Source organism: Lactuca sativa, chromosome 4, assembly GCF_002870075.4.
Source record: "Lactuca sativa cultivar Salinas chromosome 4, Lsat_Salinas_v11, whole genome shotgun sequence".
NCBI classification, from domain to species: Eukaryota; Viridiplantae; Streptophyta; class Magnoliopsida; order Asterales; family Asteraceae; genus Lactuca; species Lactuca sativa.
In genome coordinates this window covers 176,296,853-176,316,818 of record NC_056626.2, presented here as the reverse complement: position 1 = coordinate 176,316,818, position 19,966 = coordinate 176,296,853, and positions in this window count along the sequence as shown.

Genomic DNA, 19,966 nt, shown 5'->3' with positions numbered 1-19,966 from the left:
CATTCCTGAAGATTGGATTCTTGTAAAATCTAAGCGGGATGGGAATGCCTACATTATAGACATGAACAGCAATAGCCTTGACGAAGTCACTTGTCTTTTCTCCAAAGCTTCTGAACAAAATGTGATGTAGTGGCATCGTCGTCTCGGTCATGCTAATGCAAAGAACCTGAATCGACTTGCAAAGAACGAACTGGCCTGAGGGTTACCTGTCAGAGATTTCATTACATTTGAAAAATGTGTTTCCTGCGCTAATGGAAAGCATCATCGGAAACCACACTTTCCAAAGCAGATCAACTCCATAAGTCAAGTGCTCGAGTTGTTACATATGGATTTATTTGGTCTGGTTAATGTTCTCAACATCAATTGCGACTCATACTGCCTCGTTGTCATAGACGATTACTCTCGGTTTACTTGGGTTTTCTTTCTGTCCAACAAAGCTGAGACCGCTGACCTCATCAAAAGATTCATTGTGATGATCGAAAATCAGATCAACAATTGAGTGAAAGCACTACGCACTGATAATGGAACAGAGTTAAAGAACGTTGTTCTTGACCATTTTTGCGCTGAGAAAGAGATCGTGTGTCAGTTCAGATCTGTTCGAACACCTCAACAAAATGTGGTTGCCGAACGCAGGAATCGAACTCTAAAAGACACCGCAACGACGATGCTCTTTGACTCCAAGCTTCATGTGTTCTTCTGGGCAGAGGCAATTAACACCGCGTGCTATGTTCAGAATCGCGTGCTGATCAACAAAGCCAGAATGAAGACACCGTACGAAATTCTATACGGACACAAGCCATCTGTCAGCCATTTCCAAGTATTTGGCTGTCCTTGCACCCTTCTTCACTTGGAATCCAACCCCAAATTCAATGCAAAAGCTGATGACTATTACTTTGTTGGATATGCTGCTCGAACTGCTTCAGGGTTTACAACAAGAAGACAAAACAGATTGTAGAATCTTTTGATGTTCGTTGGCTCGAAGAAAATGAGACAGATGCAAGAGTGGGTCCCGATTGGCTATTTGACTACACATATCTTTTCAAATCATTCAATGTGTCCTCAGATAATCAATCAGGATCTACATCAAATTCGAAGATCATTATTGAAGATGAAGAAGACCAAGTTGTCTACCGACCACCACTGGTTTCTTTTGATCCTCCAATGGTTCCCTCTGTTCACACTGTGTAACGCCCGTGTTTCTGGGCTTGCCATTTTTAGCAATGTAATAGTCTAGGTTAACCTTTGTAACTAAGTTTGAAATAATAAAAAATGTATTATTTGTGGATTATGTGAATTATGTGGTTTATGTGTTTATTTTCTTGATTTTTATAATTCAATGAACTAAGAATAAAATAAGCGTCAAAATTAAAGTGTGAGATAAGCCCGATATCTTTGCATAAAGTTGTAGTGGTCGAAACAAGGATTCCGGAGATATAAGGAATGCCAAAATCCGAGTTATAACGAAGAAGTTATGACTTGTCGAAGTTTCGCGACATAACCGGCACGACGCCGAGTGACGTAAAATATGAATTTAAAATAGAGCGATATTTAGCCTTAGTGATCTAAACGAAAGTCGTAGATTTCGTTAAACCGAGAGCGTGCATAAAAGGAACGCCCAAATCTGACTTCGTTTGAGGAAGTTATGATTTTTCTAAGTTTCGACTTAGCAGTATGCAGCCCGAATACTCGATTTGAGATTGAGCGGTTTTTAGCCGAAACAATCTAAAAGAGAATCGAAGATCTCGTTGTTAGTAGCGAAACGATGAAAAGATAGGCAAGAACGGACATCGGACGAAGAAGTTATGATTTTATAACGAAGTTTTCCTGTCCGGGTCTTCTAAAAGTAATTAATAAAAATAAAATCAAAATTAGCCAACGGTGTATAAACGAAAGTTGTAGAGCATAGTCTCACCTTCGCGTGGATATAAAGAACGTCGAAAATGGAGTTCGTATGAAGGAGATATGAATTTTTGAAGTTTAATAAATATTTAATATTTATTTTTAATTAACATCCGATATTATCCGAAGAGAGATCAGTCGGTCTATCCGAAGTACGCAGCGCGTACTGCTGTACGCCCCGCGTATATCGAGGGGCACTCGAGTATTCTGAAGTCGTATGCAATGACGTATGAGGGCCGATGACGTAAGCGCTGACGACCTCCGAGGCATACACCCCACGTACCCCGAAGTCACGCCCCGCGTACGTGCGAGGGTCAGCCTATAAAAGGGGATCCGAAGGCAGCTCTTTCTTCACACACAATTTCTTCATTCTCTCTAGTCCTTTGCCTCGCTTTGCGTGCCGTTCGCACCCCGAAGCCCCGGTATTATTCCCGAGCCCCGAAGCGAGATCCGAAGCCCCGAGAACCCCGAAGAGCGTTATTCCCGAGCCGAAGCCCTGCCCGCGAGGAGCCGGTTTTTGTGAAGATCTTCCAGATCTACGGAGAGACGTTGCTTCTATAAGCCGTAGTGCTATCGGATTATCTTCTAATCAAGTGAGTGTATAGTCCCTTTTCAATACGCAATATTATGAAGTATTTAATATAAAATACGTGCTATGTGTATATATTTTGTGGTTATATGTGTGAATGTATATTCTCTATGAGATACGTGTTATGTGTGTATGCCTCATCTGTTATGTGGAATATGTATTGATTAAAGCATGCTATACAGGTTTTCTTTAAACAATGTATAAAAATGCATATTTTTAACTACTAATATGTTGGGTAGAACATGGGTAGATAATTGGTGTGAAATAAACAGATGAGAGGCCTCGGTGTTATTGGTGTTATTCTAGTCATTCAGCAGAGTATGGATGACGACCACAGACTATTCTAGATTGTCCTGTGGAACACTAGCAGGCTCATTATCTGTAGGTGTTGTGAACGACGTGTTCACCGGTGTACTCTATCCCCCACATGGTTGCCTTTAGGGCACTTATTGTTGAGGAAGCCCCTCTGCAGTAATGTCCGTCCCGATGAAAATCTTGAAATAAGTTCCTTATAATAGACGTTATTTTTAGGAACGTAAGGTGAGGATAACGGGAATGGGTAATCGGGTTTATTGTTGAATGTTGTAATTAAATATTGTGGGTTTGAAAACCCTATATGCTCACCAGGCCCCAAGCCTGACCCACTCAGTTGAATTGTTTTACAGGAAGTGGCGCAAGAGCTTAAGATGGGCAAATTATCAAGTTGTTTTGTTTACAAGTCTGTATATGTATATATTTGTTGAACGACTTGTAATGTTATCGTTTATGCTTTATGATCTGTATCGGAACATGACATCCCGACTTTTGATTATAAAATGAAATCGTGAAGTGTTTTGATAAATATCTATTTTATCATGTTTTGTTTTTGGGAACAAATTCCGCATCTCTTTTAAAATCAAACGGATTTACTCTGAAAATGTTTTAAAAAGCATAAATGAAATCGGTCTTTTCTGGCCGAGATTTTGGGGATGTCACAGTTGGTATCAGAGCATTAGTTTAAGCGAACTAGGAATTTGTAGGATTTCTAGACTTAAACTTAGTATGCTAAGTGGAGATTGTGAGATGTGTGTCTGATAAATTTTAGACACGAGTACTAGTTTATTTTAGGAAAGTTGCCTAAAATGCTTTTATGTGCTAAATGTTATATGTTGCCATATATGATATTATTTGTTCGGATCTACGGTTTGTTGCCAACCGGATCTGAAGGTTTATGTGTTTAGGATTCTAAGCGTATGTATACGATATTAGAACTAGCATGTAATCGTTTGGAGTAATAAGGTGAAATTATTCGGTGTATAGATCAAAAATTGTGAGAACAAGAAGCGGAGTTCGAAATGCTGATGAAAACTGGAATCAACCGCCTGTAAATCAACAAGTACCTGTCGTAGCTGATGCACCTGAGCCGATAACAATGGCTGGTGTACAAATGATGATTCAAATGATGTTGGATCGTCAGATGGAAGAAACAAGACGCCTGCTTAGGCAGCATCGTGAAGAACCATCAATTCAAGCAGAAGAGCCCGAGGAGAATGGAGGGCAGTCTGAAGGAGAAAACTTTAGTGGAATCATTGGTCAAGACGAACAACCAGTGGTTAGACGCAATAACCAGTATGGAGGAAATGATGGTCGTGGGTGCAAGTATAAGGATTTCATGGCATCCAAACCACCATGTCTATCCGGAAGCCCGACGCCGGTGCAAGTTATGGACTGGGTCTCTGAAACGGAGACTATGTTTGAAAGTTGCGAATGCAGCAACAGGCAGAAGACCACTCTTGCGATCCCTCTGCTAAAATCTGGCGTGTTGAGTTGGTGGAAGCTGTTAGCTGACTCTATGCCCAAGGGAGAAGCAAGCAAAATGTCTTGGGAAGACTTTGTGGAACAACTAAAAATGCAATACTGCTCCGAGCAGGACCTTCTGGAAATCAGTAATGAGTTTCAGAATCTGAAGAAAGGGAAATTGAGCGTTACTGAATACGCTGCAAGTTTCACAGAAAAGATGAAGTTTATCCCATATTTGGTGCCTATAGAACTCTCTAAGGTCAACAAGTTTGCCCTTGGACTACCAGCGGATTATGGTCCAACGGTTAAGCAAGCAACCACATTGAAAGCCGCCATCTGGGCTGCTAGAAATGTTGAGACCCAGATCAGGGAAAAAGGTCTGGAAAGGTCAGAGGTGGGTGAAAAGAGGAAAATCGATGGATTTTCAGGGTCCAGCAAGAAAAGTAAATTCTCGAAGTCTGGTTCGAGAGGAAGTGGAGGAAAGGTAGAGGCGAAATGGTGCGACAAGTGCAAGAAGAAGCATCATGGGAAGTGTGGCGGGGAAACCACATGCTTCAAATGTGGAAAGCCAGGGCATTATGCCAACGACTGCACTTTCACCAAGAATGTTTGTTACGGTTGTGGTGAGGAAGGGCACATCTCAAGGGATTGTCCGAAAAAGAAGGAAGCGGCAAGACCCAACATTCCGCCAAAGCCAAAGGCGAGAGCATTCCAGATGACACTGGAAGCTGCTAAACATGAAGCTGATGTCGCTTCAGGTACCTTTCTCGTTAACAAATTGCCTGCCCAAATTTTATTTTATTCTGGAGCCAACTACTGCTTTATATCGCATGAATTTGGTAGAAAACTAGCCTTGCCTGTTGTTAGACTAGATAATGCTTTATTAGTCGAAGTTGCTAGTGGCAAGTTTGTACCTGTTAGTTATCGCATGAAAAACATCTTAATTGACTTGAATGGGAATAAGTTCCACGAGGAATCATTGCCTATCGAACTTAATGGTTTCGACATCGTTTTGGGAATGGATTGGCTTAGCACCAATGATGCTGAAATTTTATGCAAAAAGAAAATAGTGAAAGTGAATCCGTCTGGGAAGGAATCGTTTATGGTGTACGGAGATAAACGCAGAGTAAATTCTGGAATCATTTCTCTATTGAAAGCCATAAAATGTTTGACCAAGGGGTGTACATCATACTTAGCATTCGTGATCGATGCTAAGAAGGAAAAGAAGGTGATGCAAAATATTCTTGTTGTGTGTGATTATCCGGAAGTATTTCCCGAAGATCTTCCTGGTTTACCGCCCGATCGACAAGTAGAATTTCGTATTGACTTGTTGCCCGGAACAACGCCAATTGCAAAAGCACCTTATCGATTAGCACCGACGGAGATGAAGGAGCTGATGATGCAACTTCAGGAGTTATTGGACAAGGGTTTCATTAGACCTAGTTCATCACCCTGGGGAGCTCCGGTGTTATTTGTAAAGAAGAAAGATGGAAGTATGAGAATGTGCATCGATTATAGAGATCTGAATAAGACAAAAATAAAGAATAGATATCCGTTGCCGAGGATTGATGACCTATTCAATCAACTGCAAGGTTCAAGTTATTTTTCAAAGATTGACCTAAGGTCAGGATATCATCAGCTGAAAGTAAGGGAGCAGGATATAGAGAAGACTGCATTCAGAACGCGATATGGACACTACGAGTTTTTGGTTATGTCGTTTGGATTAACCAATGCTCCCGCAGCATTCATGGATTTAATGAATAGAGTTTGTAACCCGTTTCTTGATAAATCTGTGATAGTGTTCATAGATGACATTCTGATTTATTCGAAAAGCCAAGAGGAGCATGGTAGACACTTGCGAGAAGTTTTGGAAGTCTTGAAGAAGGAGAAGCTGTATGCGAAGTTCTCCAAATGTGATTTTTGGATTCGTGAAGTCCAATTCTTGGGTCACGTGGTCAACCAAGAAGGGATAATGGTTGATCCAGTGAAGATCGAAGCTGTGATGAAGTGGGAACAACCGAAAAGTCCCACGGAGATCCGAAGCTTTTTAGGATTAGCCGGATATTACCGAAGGTTTATCCAAGGCTTTTCTTCGATCGCTAGTCCATTAACAGCTTTGACCCACAAATGAGCTACTTATGCTTGGAATGATAAGCATAAAGAAGCATTCGAGAAGCTAAAGAAGAAACTATGCAAGGCACCGATACTTTCTCTACCCGATGGAGTTGAAGACTTCGCTATTTATAGCGATGCGTCTGGGGTTGGATTGGGTTGCGGTTTGACCCAAAGAGATAAGGTGATCGCGTATGCGTCTCGACAGCTGAAAGAGCATGAAAAGAACTACCTGACTCATGATTTCGAGTTGGCAGCGGTAGTTTTCGCTCTGAAAATATGGAGGCATTACCTCTATGGCACGAAGTGCAAACTTTTCACTGATCATAAGAGTCTCCAATATCTCTTTAGTCAGAAAGAATTAAATATGAGGCAACGACGCTGGCTAGAATTACTTAAAGACTACGACTATGAGATACTTTACCACCCCGGTAAAGCCAATGTTGTTGCTGATGCTCTCAGTCGGAAAGTCAATCTTGAAAAGAGAAGGCCAAGAGCGTTGAGAATCGAAGTTGTCTCGACTATTTTGGAAAGTATAAAGAAAGCTCAAAGCGAAGCTTCTGAGAAGAATGTCCGAAAGGAGGAACGTTTGGGCAAAACGTTGGTGTTCGGTGTAAACAGTCACGGACTGAAGGTATTCCAAGATCGGATTTGGATACCTAAGACAGGAGGAGTCAGAGATCTTCTGATGGAAGAAGCTCACAAAACCATGTACTCGAGTCATCCCGGTAGCACAAAAATGTATAGGGACCTGAAACCCTACTACTGGTGGCCGACGATGAAGCTTGATGTTGCAAAGTATGTGGCTGAGTGTGTGACTTGTGCGAGAGTCAAGACACAACATCAGAAACCGCATGGGAGTTTAGAACCATTGCCTGTGCCTATGGGTAAGTGGGATGACATTGCTATGGATTTTTTCACTAAACTACCCAGAACAAAAAGTGGTCACGACATGATTTGGGTGGTTGTTGATCAATTCACTAAGAGTGCGCATTTCATAGCAGCTAACGAGAAATGGTCTATGGAAAAGCTTGCGAATTCTTACGTGAAGGAAATTGTGAGGCTTCACGGTGTTCCGCTAACGATTGTGTCGGATCGTGATAGTCGTTTCACCTCACGATTTTGGAAAAGTCTACAAGAGGAATTGGGTACCAAGTTGTGTTTAAGTACAGCTTACCATCCGCAGACTGATGGTCAAAGCGAAAGAACGATACGAACACTTGAAGATATGCTGAGAGCGTGTACCTTGGAATTCCTAGGTAATTGGGATGAACATTTACCATTGGTAGAATTCTCCTATAATAATAGTTTTCACTCGAGCATAAAGATGGCACCTTATCAAGCATTGTATGGACAGAAGTGTCGTACGCCGTCTTGTTGGCTTGAGGATGGGGAAAAGCAGTTTATGGGACCAGAGATAGTCCATTAAACGGCTGAAAAGTTGAAAATAATTAGGAAAAGAATGTTAGCAGCTCAGGACCGTCAAAAGAGTTATGCTGACAAAAAGCGAAGACCGATGAATTTTGAAGTTGGAGATTCGGTTTTGCTTAAAGTCTCGCCATGGAAGGGACTTATAAGATTTGGTAAAAGGGGAAAGTTAAGTCTAAGGTTTATTGGACCGTTTAAAGTTCTTCAGAGGATTGGAAACCAAGCTTACAAGCTCGAACTACCAGAAGAACTGAATGGAATTCATAACACTTTTCATGTGTGTTACTTGAGGAAGTTCACGGGAGAAGTTCCCGACATAATTCCACTTTCGGAGTTGAGGATCGATGAGAACAAAAGGTTGATTGAGGAACCGGAGGCAATCGTTGACCGAAAGACTAAGAAGTTGCGACGTAAGATGGTTGAGTTAGTGCTTGTCCGATGGAAACACACGAATGGGCCAAATCTCACCTGTGAGACGGAGAGTGACATGATGAGTCGCTATCCGCATTTGTTTGCTGGTGTGTGATTCCGGGGACAGAATCATTCTAAGGTGGAGAGAATTGTAACGTCCGTGTTTCTGGGCTTGCCATTTTTAGCAATGTAATAGTCTAGGTTAACCTTTGTAACTAAATTTGAAATAATAAAAAATGTATTATTTGTGGATTATGTGAATTATGTGGTTTATGTGTTTATTTTCTTGATTTTTATAATTTAATGAATTAAGAATAAAATTAGCGTCAAAATTAAAGTGTGAGATAAGCCTGATATCTTTGCATAAAGTTGTAGTGGTCGAAACAAGGATTCCGGAGATATAAGGAATGCCAAAATCCGAGTTATAACGAAGAAGTTATGACCTGTCGAAGTTTCGCAACATAACCGGCACGACGCCGAGTGACGTAAAATATGAATTTGAAATAGAGCAATATTTAGCCTTAGCGATCTAAACGAAAGTCGTAGATTTCGTTAAGCCGAGAGCGTGCATAAAAGGAACGCCCAAATCTGACTTCGTATGAGGAAGTTATGATTTTTCTAAGTTTCGACTTAGCAGTATGCAGCCCGAATACTCGATTTGAGATCGAGCGGTTTTTAGCCTAAACAATCTAAATGAGAATCGAAGATCTCGTTGTTAGTAGCGAAACGATGAAAAGATAGGCGAGAACGGACATCGGACGAAGAAGTTATGATTTTATAACAAAGTTTTCCTGTCCGGGCCTTCTAAAAATAATTAATAAAACTGAAATTCAAAATTAGCCGACGGAGTCTTAACGAAAGTTGTAGAGCGTAGTCTCACCTTCGCGTGGATATAAAGAACGTCGAAAACGGAGTTCGTATCAAGGAGATATGAATTTTTGAAGTTTAATAAATATTTAATATTTATTTTTAATTAACATCCGATATTATCCGAAGAGAGATCAGTCGGTCTATCTGAAGTACGCAGCGCGTACTGCTGTACGCCTCGTGTACAGCGAGGGGTACTCGAGTATTTCGAATTCGTATGCAATGACGTATGAGGGCCGATGACGTAAGCGCTGACGATCTCCGAAACGTACGCCCCGCGTACCCCGAAGTTACGCCCCGCGTACGTGCGAGGGTCAGCCTATAAAAGGGGATCCGAATGCAGCTCTTTCTTCACACACAATTTCTTCATTCTCTCTAGTCCTTTGCCTCGTTTTGCGTGCCGTTCGCACCCCGAAGCCCCGATATTATTCCCGAGCCCCGAAGCGAGATCCGAAGCCCCGAGAACCCCGAAGAGCGTTATTCCTGAGCCGAAGCCCTGCCCGCGAGGAGCCGGTTTTTGTGAAGATCTTCCAAATCTACGGAGAGACGCTGCGTCTATAAGCCGTAGTGCTATCGGATTATCTTCTGATCAAGTGAGTGTATAGTCCCTTTTCAATACGCAATATTATGAAGTATTTAATATAAAATACGTGCTACGTGTATATATTTTGTGGTTATATGTGTGAATGTATATTCTCAATGAGATACGTGTTATATGTGTATGCCTCATCTGTTATGTGGAATATGTATTGATTAAAGCATGCTATACAGGTTTTCTTTAAACAATGTATAAAAACGCATATTTTTAACTACTAATATGTTGGGTAGAACATGGGTAGATAATTGGTGTGAAATAAACAGATGAGAGGCCTCGGTGTTATTGGTGTTATTCTAGTCATTCAGCAGAGTATGGATGACGACCACAGACTATTCTAGACTGTCCTGTGGAACACTAGCAGGCTCATTACCTGTAGGTGTTGTGAACGACGTGTTCACCGGTGTACTCTATCCCCCACATGGTTGCCTTTAGGGCACTTATTGTTGAGGAAGCCCCTCTGCAGTAATGTCCGTCCCGATGAAAATCCTGAAATAAGTTCCTTATAATAGACGTTATTTTTAGGAACGTAAGGTGAGGATAACGGGAATGGGTAATCGGGTTTATTGTTGAATGTTGTAATTAAATATTGTGGGTTTGAAAACCCTATATGCTCACCAGGCTCCCAAGCCTGACCCACTCAGTTGAATTGTTTTACAGGAAGTGGCGCAAGAGCTTAAGATGGGAGAATTATCAAGTTGTTTTGTTTACAAGTCTGTATATGTATATATTTGTTGAACGACTTGTAATGTTATCGTTTATGCTTTATGATCTGTATCGGAACATGACATCCCGACTTTTGATTATAAAATGAAATCATGAAATGTTTTGATAAATATCTATTTTATCATGTTTTGTTTTTGGGAACAAATTCCGCATCTCTTTTAAAATCAAACGGATTTACTCTGAAAATGTTTTAAAAAGCATAAATGAAATCGGTCTTTTCTGGCCGAGATTTTGGGGATGTCACACACTGATTCTTCTGAATCTTCTCCTCAATGACCTTCTCCTGATATTATTGCTACTCCTCAAACTCTGGTAGAAAGAGAGTTCATGAACCACGAGACTTCCGCTGTAACTTCAAATCTGATGGAACTTCTCTTTCCAGAAAGTATTGCTGAAGAGTTTGTAGTAGATCCTCCGAACGAACCTTTTTCATCTACTGTGGATCACACATCAAATGATGGAGCAGTTAACATTCATACTCTTCCAGTCTCTGTCAATGATATCAGCTACGAGATCCCTGCATGTATTCAGCACGACCATCCAATAAAGAACGTCATTGGCCAGCTAGGTGGCGGTGTTCAAAGGCGAAGTCAGAGTGGAGATGTTAATACGTGTCTCTATTCTTGCTTTATTTCTCAGATTAAGCCCAAAAATGTCGAAATGGCTCTGAATAAGCCCAGCTGGGTTGACGCCATGCATGATAAATTTAATCAATTCGAAAAGCTCGGGGTTTGGAAATTGGTGGAGCTTCCAAAAGGAAAGAAATCTCTTGACACCCGATGGGTCTTTCGGAATAAACAAGACGACTCAGGTGTAATTGTATGTAACAAGGCGAGATTAATGGTTTGCGGTTTTCGGCAAGTTGAGGGTCTTGATTATATGGAAGTTTATGCTCCGGTCGCTCGCTTGGAAGCCATTCGTATCTTCCTTGCTTATGCTTCCTATATGAACTTCACCGTATACCAAATGGATGTAAAGACGGCTTTCTTGTACGACAAGGTCAAGGAGGAGATTTATGTTGACCAACCACCTGGTTTTGTTAATTCAAAACTTCCCAACCTTGTTTACAAGTTAGACAAAGCTCTGTATGGGCTGCATCAAGCTCCTAGAGCTTGGTATGCTACCCTAACTCAGCATTTGCTCAACCACGGCTATTCCCGAGGCACCATTGATCAAACTTTATTTATCAAACATGTTGGTCCGGATCCAATTCTTGTTCAAATCTATGTGGAAAACATTATTTTCGGGTCGACAAGTCAACAGCTTTGCAAAGAGTTCGAAGCAGTGATGAAGAAGTGGTTCGAGATGAGTTCGCTTGGGGAAATGACCACGTTTCTGGGGCTTCAGGTCCAACAATATTCAACCGAAATCCTTATTTACCAAGAAAAGTATGTGGATGATGTGCTGGAGAACTTTGGGTTACGAGACGAGAAACCTGCTCTTACATCCATGGCGGAAAGACCTCTAATGACCCCTGATATTGAAGGTGAATCCATAGATCAAACGCATTATCGATCAATAATCGGATCACTCATATATCTGACTGCCAGTCGCCCAGACGTAATGTTTGCGGTCTGTCAATGTGCTCGCTACCAGGCTAATCCTAAACTATCTCATTTACTTGCTGTTAAACGGATTTTTCGATACCTCAAAGGTTGCCCAAAATTGGGTCTTTGGTATCCGAAAAATTCAGAATTTGACCTTTATGCTTTTTCAGACAGCAACTATGGCGGATGTGAGCTTGATAGAAAATCGACTTCAGGAGGATGCCAATTTCTGGGTGATAGATTGGTTTCATGGCAGTGCAAGAAGTAGCATACCGTTTCCACCTCAACAACAGAAGCGGAGTATGTCGCTGCGTCTGCACGTTGTTCTCAAGTCATCTGGATCCATCATCAGCTGTTGTACTACGGTTTGAACATTCAAGAAACCCCTCTTTTCTGTGATAATTAGGCTGCGATCCAAATTGCCAAAAACCCAGTCCAACACTCAAAAACCAAGCACATCGACATCAAAATTCATTTTATCAGAGAATGTTATGAGCATTCGCTCATTCGGCTAGAACAGGTCCGCTCTGATAATAATGTAGCAGGTCTGTTCACCAAACCATTTAACAAAATTCAATTCGATGTGCTGGTTAATTTTCTGAAAATGATCCGTTTTGAGGATTAGTTTTTTTTAGTGTTTAGTTTAGGATAAATTTGTGATGGGTTTTATACAAACAATCCTATGTGTACATGCAACCCTAGCTTTGGATCTATGTTTTCACCAATGAACACAATAATAAAACCCTAATGTAGAATGCTATTTTCTAAATTCTCATATAAGGTTAGATCACATACCTCTTGTTGTTATATTGTAATAACAACTCAAATCTCCAAACCCTTTGTCTTGAAAACAAGCACCACAAGTGTAGTGCCTCTGATGGCTTACAAACACCACAAGCAATTGGAGAAACTATAGAGAGAGAGGAGGAATATAAATCTGCCTTGGTATCTCTTAGATGCATGTGGGACGATTTCTCAAGGCCATGGGATCTTTATATAGGGTTGTGATTAGGGTTTCAGTCCTTATCTTTATCCAATTATTTGCCCACCAAGCAATCACAAGATAAGCCTTGAGAAGCCCATATCCTCTATCCCTTGGATGATTTCAAGGATATCTTATCCTTGATTTCGTCCAACCTATAATAAGGATAATCATTGCCCTAATTTGTAACTATCACATAATTACAATTCAGTCCCTCTAGTTTAATTAATTACACTTGATCACAAAATTAACTCCTAATTAATTATTGACCAATATTAATCAAACAAATATGATTTCTCCTTTAATGTATTATTCTTATAACATATTTAATAAATCATAATAACCTCTCTCTTCAACTATTTCTCCAGTCAAGTTGCTTTGGTGAAGGCAACCCAAAATGACCATGCATAACCGGGTTAAGTACTTACCAAATATGGTTACAGCCTTAGACACTAATCCAATAGTCTCCCACTTGGATAAGTCTACTAACCACAAATGTAACGTACACCTTGATTAGCAATCGTAACTCTCAAAGACGCTGCTGAACTCTGATCTTATCAGTAACCTGTCCTATAGATAAGGGATCGTACAATCCTCTGTTTAGATATTATGCTGACAATTTTATGTAACTAATTGTCCAGCAGTTGGTTTCTCGATCTCAGATTTATTCGACATAGAACTTAACTGAACACATCAATTCAGTCTTGACCAGGCCTGGCACATAAGTCAAATCAAATCGTCGAGAGGCCGTGATATCGCTTTTATCCTCTTAGGATAGAAGTAACAGATAAACTTCGACTTATATGCATTTACTTATTTACCAATCAATTATACACAACAATGCGTTTTATGACATCAATTTACTGATGCGGTTTCACATTATCAATGCACAACCAATAAGCAAATAATAAACCATATATCTAGGTTTTAAGACCATATGATATTATCATCTTGTGATCACTTTTTGTCATATTCCATAAAGTGATTCCAGCATGTGCGGGCTGATTCCAATGCTCAAAACCTTTTCATAAGCACTCATGAACGTTGTAGCAAACATTTGCCATGTCTAATACCATTTAGACAATCTACACACCAATTCATGACAATATTTATTCATACCTACTTCCAACATATGAACGATTGTGGACTGTTTGAATAATTTGATTATTCTTAATAAACTCGATTATTCTGGAAGTCAAAACATGCAAAGTGAAACAATAGTTAAACAATTAACATAAGACAGTAACTTTACTTATAAATAATACTCCTTTATTTAATCATCAAATGTCAATTACATTTATCTATTACATGTTTCAAAACTATCTAATCTAAACTAGTATCATCCTTCAGCCCAATGCTCCTAGCATGCTGCAAGTACTTAACCCTACTCAGTCCCTTCGTAAGCGGATCTGCTGGGTTACCTTCCGATGATATCCTCTTAACCACGAGGTGTCCTTCTTCTACTCGATGTATAATAAAATGATATTTTCTGTCGATATGTCAAGATCTACCATGATCCCTTGGTTCCTTGGTCAAGGCAACCACTCCTTTATTATCACAGAAAAATTCCATAGGCTCCTTTATGGCAGGCACAACTCCAAGGTCACCAATGAAGTTCTTTAACCATATCGCCTCCTTTGACGCTTCGCTCGCTGCAATGTACTCTGATTCGCACATTGAATCAGCTACAGTTTCCTGATTGGAACTTTTCCAAGTCACTGCTCCACCATTTAGAGTAAAGACTCAGCCCGAATGCGAACGGAAGTTGTCTCTGTCGGTTTGGAAGTTGGCGTCACTATACCCTCGCACTTTTAAGTTATCACACCCTCCGAAGACTAAGAACCATTCCTTCGTCCTCTGAAGGTACTTAAGTATATTCTTGACCGCAATCCAATGAGCTTTGCCTGGGTTCTCTTGATATCTACTAACCATGCTCAAAGAAAAGGCCACATCAGGGCGACTACAAGTCATAGCATACATGATTGAGCCAACTGCATAAGCGTAAGGTACTCGGCTCATCTCTGCTATCTCGGCTTCGGTACTCGGACTTTGAGTCTTACTCAACTTGGAATTACTCTGTATCGGTAGTTCTCCCTTCTTCGAGTTTTCCATACTAAAATGTTTTAGTACCTTTTCCAAGTAAGTATTATGACTAAGTCCTATTAGTCTCTTACTTTGTTCTCTCACTATCCTTATTCCCAAAATATAGGAAGCCTCTCCGAGGTCCTTCATAGCGAAGCACTTCCCGAGCCAGGACTTAAACTCCTGCAGAGTCGGGATGTCGTTTCCTATGAGCAGTATGTCATCAACATACAAAATGAGGAAGCTAACTATACTCCCACTGGTCTTGACATATACACATGATTCATCTTCGCTTCGTACAAATCCAAACTCTTTGACTTTCTCATCAAAGCAAAGATTCCATCTACGAGATGCTTGCTTAAGTCCATAAATGGACTTCTCAAGCTTGCACACTCTATCGGGATGCTTCGTACCGACAAACCCCTCTGGCTGAGCCATGTAAACATCCTCAGCCAACTTCCCATTAAGGAAAGCGGTCTTGATATCCATTTGCCATATCTCATAGTCATGAAACGCAGCAATGGCTAGCATCACCCTAATAGACTTTATTTTCGCAATTGGTGAAAAGGTCTCATCATAGTCAACTCCGGGAGTTAGAGTAAAGCCCTTCGCCACCAATCGGGCCTTATAAGTGTGTACATTCCCATCCACGTCGGTATTCTTCTTGAAGATCCATTTGCACGCAACCGTCTTACGTCCGGGTACATTGCCAACCAAATTCCAAACTTGGTTGTCATACATGGACTGAATCTTAATGTCCATCTGTAACGACCAAAAATACAACCAATTTTAAATTTTTCAAAAAACATCTCAATTCCAATAATTCTTTACAAAAAGGTTTTCAATACAAAATATTTATCGTATTCCCAGAATCATAACACCACAAAATTATGAGGAGTGGTACGATCACGCCTTCGCCTTGCCACGATCTCCTGAAGAACCTGAAAAACATGAAACCACAACTGTAAGCCCGAAAGCTTAGTGAGATACCCCCAAAATACCAACCACAAATACCATACACGTATAACATGCCATAACATATCCGATCACAGAACAGCCATGCTCTCCGGGTCTACTGTGTGACTGGTCCGCCGCACTGGACAACAGTCCACCTAGTCCACCCTCTGAGTCAATCCGCATACATCGAGTCTGCAGTGTGATTGGTCTGCCCGCACCGGGCCTTCAATCCACCTGGTCCACCCTCTGAGTCTACAGTATGACTGGTCCGCCCGCACCGGGCCTTCAGTCTGTCTGGTCCACTCTCCAAGCCTTCGGCACGTCTGGTCCGCCCCTAACGGAACCTACAGCCTATCCGGACCGCTCGCTGGGCCTACGGGACAACCGGTCCGACCTGGGTATCTTGGCCTACTGCACACAGCAGGACCCGCCTCAACCCAACTCCAGTCCAAGCATCCATGTGCACATATACATGCAATCATCTAACAATTCACAGTCAATAAGCAGATCAACAGATCACATAACATACCACCATCCTAACCAGGATACCGACCTAGCAGGTCACTAACATAGCATCTCCCTATCTCTTAGGATACCGATCTCAATCAGGTCTCTAGCATATACCATCCTAACTCACAGGATGCAAACATGTCAAAGTAGTAACATAATAACAACTACCCGGATCTCAATCCGATAAGGGCCGGCCTTGGTGCCTTAGACCCCGTTGATATAGTGAGGATAACTCACCTCGAAGCTTCCGACTGAACAGATAATCCAAGCTACTCCGATCACTGATACGATCTCCACCACTGGTCAACCACCAATGCGCTGAACTCAAAACAACAAACAAAATTACGAAAATGCCCCTGGACACCATTGGTCAACCCTTGGACAAAGACAAGGTCAAAGTCAACTCCTGACTGACCCTACTCGCCGAGTCAACCCTATGACTCGCCGAGTTCCCATACTCAGACTTCACTCCATCCGCGACCTAACTCGCCGAATCACCCCGAGACTTGCCGAGTCCAACAACTCAGAGTCCACTCGCACACAACTCACCGAGTCATCCCTTGACTCACCGATTCTCGACTCAACCAGAGAATATCGAAACTCTTCGACAAGACTCACTGAGTCCGAGAACAGACTCGCCGAGTCCAAGGCTATCATCAACCTACTCGCCGAGTTGTTCATACAACTCGCCGAGTTACAGGCTATCTTCTTCCGACTCGCCGAGTTGTTCTTCCAACTTGACGAGTCCCAGCTCATCTTCAAGCAACTCGCCGAGTTCACCCATGTGACTCGCCGAGTACCACCGATCTGAATCCTTTCAGAACCATTATAGGCCATGCAAATGATCCAAAACATAGATCTAGACTTATACAACTCATCCATCACGTAAAGTGGCAAACTTTACGTGAATCCCAAGAGATCTAGGCCTTATCCAGTGATAACTAGGGTTTGGGACTTGCAAGCTTCACTAAACACTCCAACATAGGGACTTTCATGCTCTCTGATTCTCCTCCCTTCCGTATCTGAGGTAGCAACCTCAGATCTAACCCCTAGACTTCCATTTACATCCATAGACAAGATCCCACAAACCCCAAATTGAAGAAACAACATACAATCAGACCAAGAACGAGATATTACCTCCAATGGGCGCCCCCAACTGCAATGAAGTTGATTCCAAGCAAAGCCCCTTGCCCCCAAGCCTTCAATTCCCACAAAATTCCTTCCACAAACTTCTCCAATGCTCTAATCCCCTCAACAATGGAGCTCCTCTGCGATTTAGGGTTTCTGGAACTCAAGAGGGAAGTAAAGAGGCTGGGGAAGGAACATAATGTTCCTTATATAGGGCTCAACCCCGAGAATTAGGGTTTTCTCCACCCAGCGCCTACTCGCCGAGTCCATCTCATCGACTCGCCGAGTCGGCTACTTAACACGCGACCAAGTCGCGACTCTACTCGCCGAGTCCAGCCATGGACTCGCCGAGTCACTCTTTCCCAAATAACACTTTTAGCCCCTCAACTCTACTCTTGCTATTTCGGGATGTTACTGTTGGGTTTTGAGCATTCTAACACTCCTAAGTGTACATGCAACCCTAAATACCTTGGATCTATGCTTTCTCTATTATACATGCAAATAAGAACTTCCAAGGTATTATCCTAATCTAGCATACAAAAACTATGAATGTAACAAGATAGAATACATACCTCTTGATGTAGCTTGATGTCTTCAAGCTTTAAGAGCTTAGCCCCAATAGTGTGGAAGCCTCAAGTGGAATCACAAATCACCAAGACACCTTGGAATACTTTAGAGAATATGATTACTTGGTTCTCTCTAGTGAAATTGGCTAGCCCTTTTTTTAGTGTATCCACACTAGTGCCAATTTCACCAACCAAGGACATCTTTATATAGTATGGAGAATAGGGTTAAACCCATGACCTTTCATTTCATATGATCCATGGGTTAAACACTCCATGGACTATCCATGAAAGCTTAGCCCAACCTAAATGAACTTGGCCCATTCCATATATACAAGAGTCCATATTTAATTAGTTCATTTTGATCACTTAATTAATTCTAAATTAATTCTTGATCAATACTAATTAAATAATATGATTCCATATTAATATATTAGAACTTATAATATATTAATATTAATCATAAACATACTATTCTCAAAAGATTATCCATATAAATTGTGTCGGTGAAGTGCAACCCAAATGGACCATGCCGGGTCGGGTCAAGTACATACCAAATATAGTTATGGACTTAGACATTAATCCAAAAGTCTCCCACTTGGATAAGTCTAAAACTATTATTGCGTATGACTTCAAACCTAACTGGCAATCGTAGCTCTTAAAGCCGCTGTCGAACTCTGATCTTGTAGAGGAACTCTGACCTTTGTCAATGACTTGTCCATTAGATAAGGGATCATATATTCCTCCATTCTAGATATCATATGGACTGAGAAATGGATTATAATCATTCTCTCTGTCCATTTGTTGTTTCCTGATTTGCGATTTATGACGACTGACTAATTGAACAAATCAAATCAGTCCTGGCCCGGCCGAGCACTTCCATTTGTCATCATCAAATCATCGAGGGGCCCACAGATATCGCTTTTATCCCGAAGGTAAAAGGAACGGATAAACTTCGACTCATATGGCTTGTTCTACTACTTGTTGAATCATACACAAAGGCACGTTTTATAACACCGAGTTACCCTATGCGTTTTCGTACAATCAATGTACAACCAACTCATAGTAACATCTCATATCTCTAGGTTTGAAGAATATAAGATATTATCGTCTCATGATCACTCGTGATAAAATCCATGAAGTGATTCCAATGAGCGCGGGTTGAATCCAATACTCAGAACTTATGAGCACTCATGAGTGTTGTAGCCCTTTGTCCAACACCTTAGACCTCTACAAGCTAACCCATGACAGTCTTAATTCATATCTACTTCCAACATATGACCGACTGTGGATGGTTTGAATAACTTAGTCATTCCGGAAGAATAACCCAATTTATTCGGGAAGTCAAAACATGCAAAATGAAACACAATAATAATTGAATCCAATATGGTATCAACCCTTTGAACATAAATAAAACACCTTTTATTTATCACCATATGATTACACATTATTCATTGTATACTGTTTCAGCTATCAACTTAATTCTTGAATTTAAAACAATAGTTGTCCCATGCTCCAAGCATGTACACTATGTTTTCTTAAACACTAGTCATGCCACACACCAAGTATGCATACTATGTTTGTCTATGAGCTTTACTTTGTGAACTAGATCAATTGAACATAACTTCAATGATTCTCTTTTCACACTCCCAAATCCTTACTGCAAATGCAAGAATTCCAAATTCATGCCATTTACTGAAATCTGTTAGATTCTAAACTTATATGCATTGATCCTCTTGTAATGATTATGTACAAAGTCATAAAGACTTGACAACAACCATTATAGAGTAT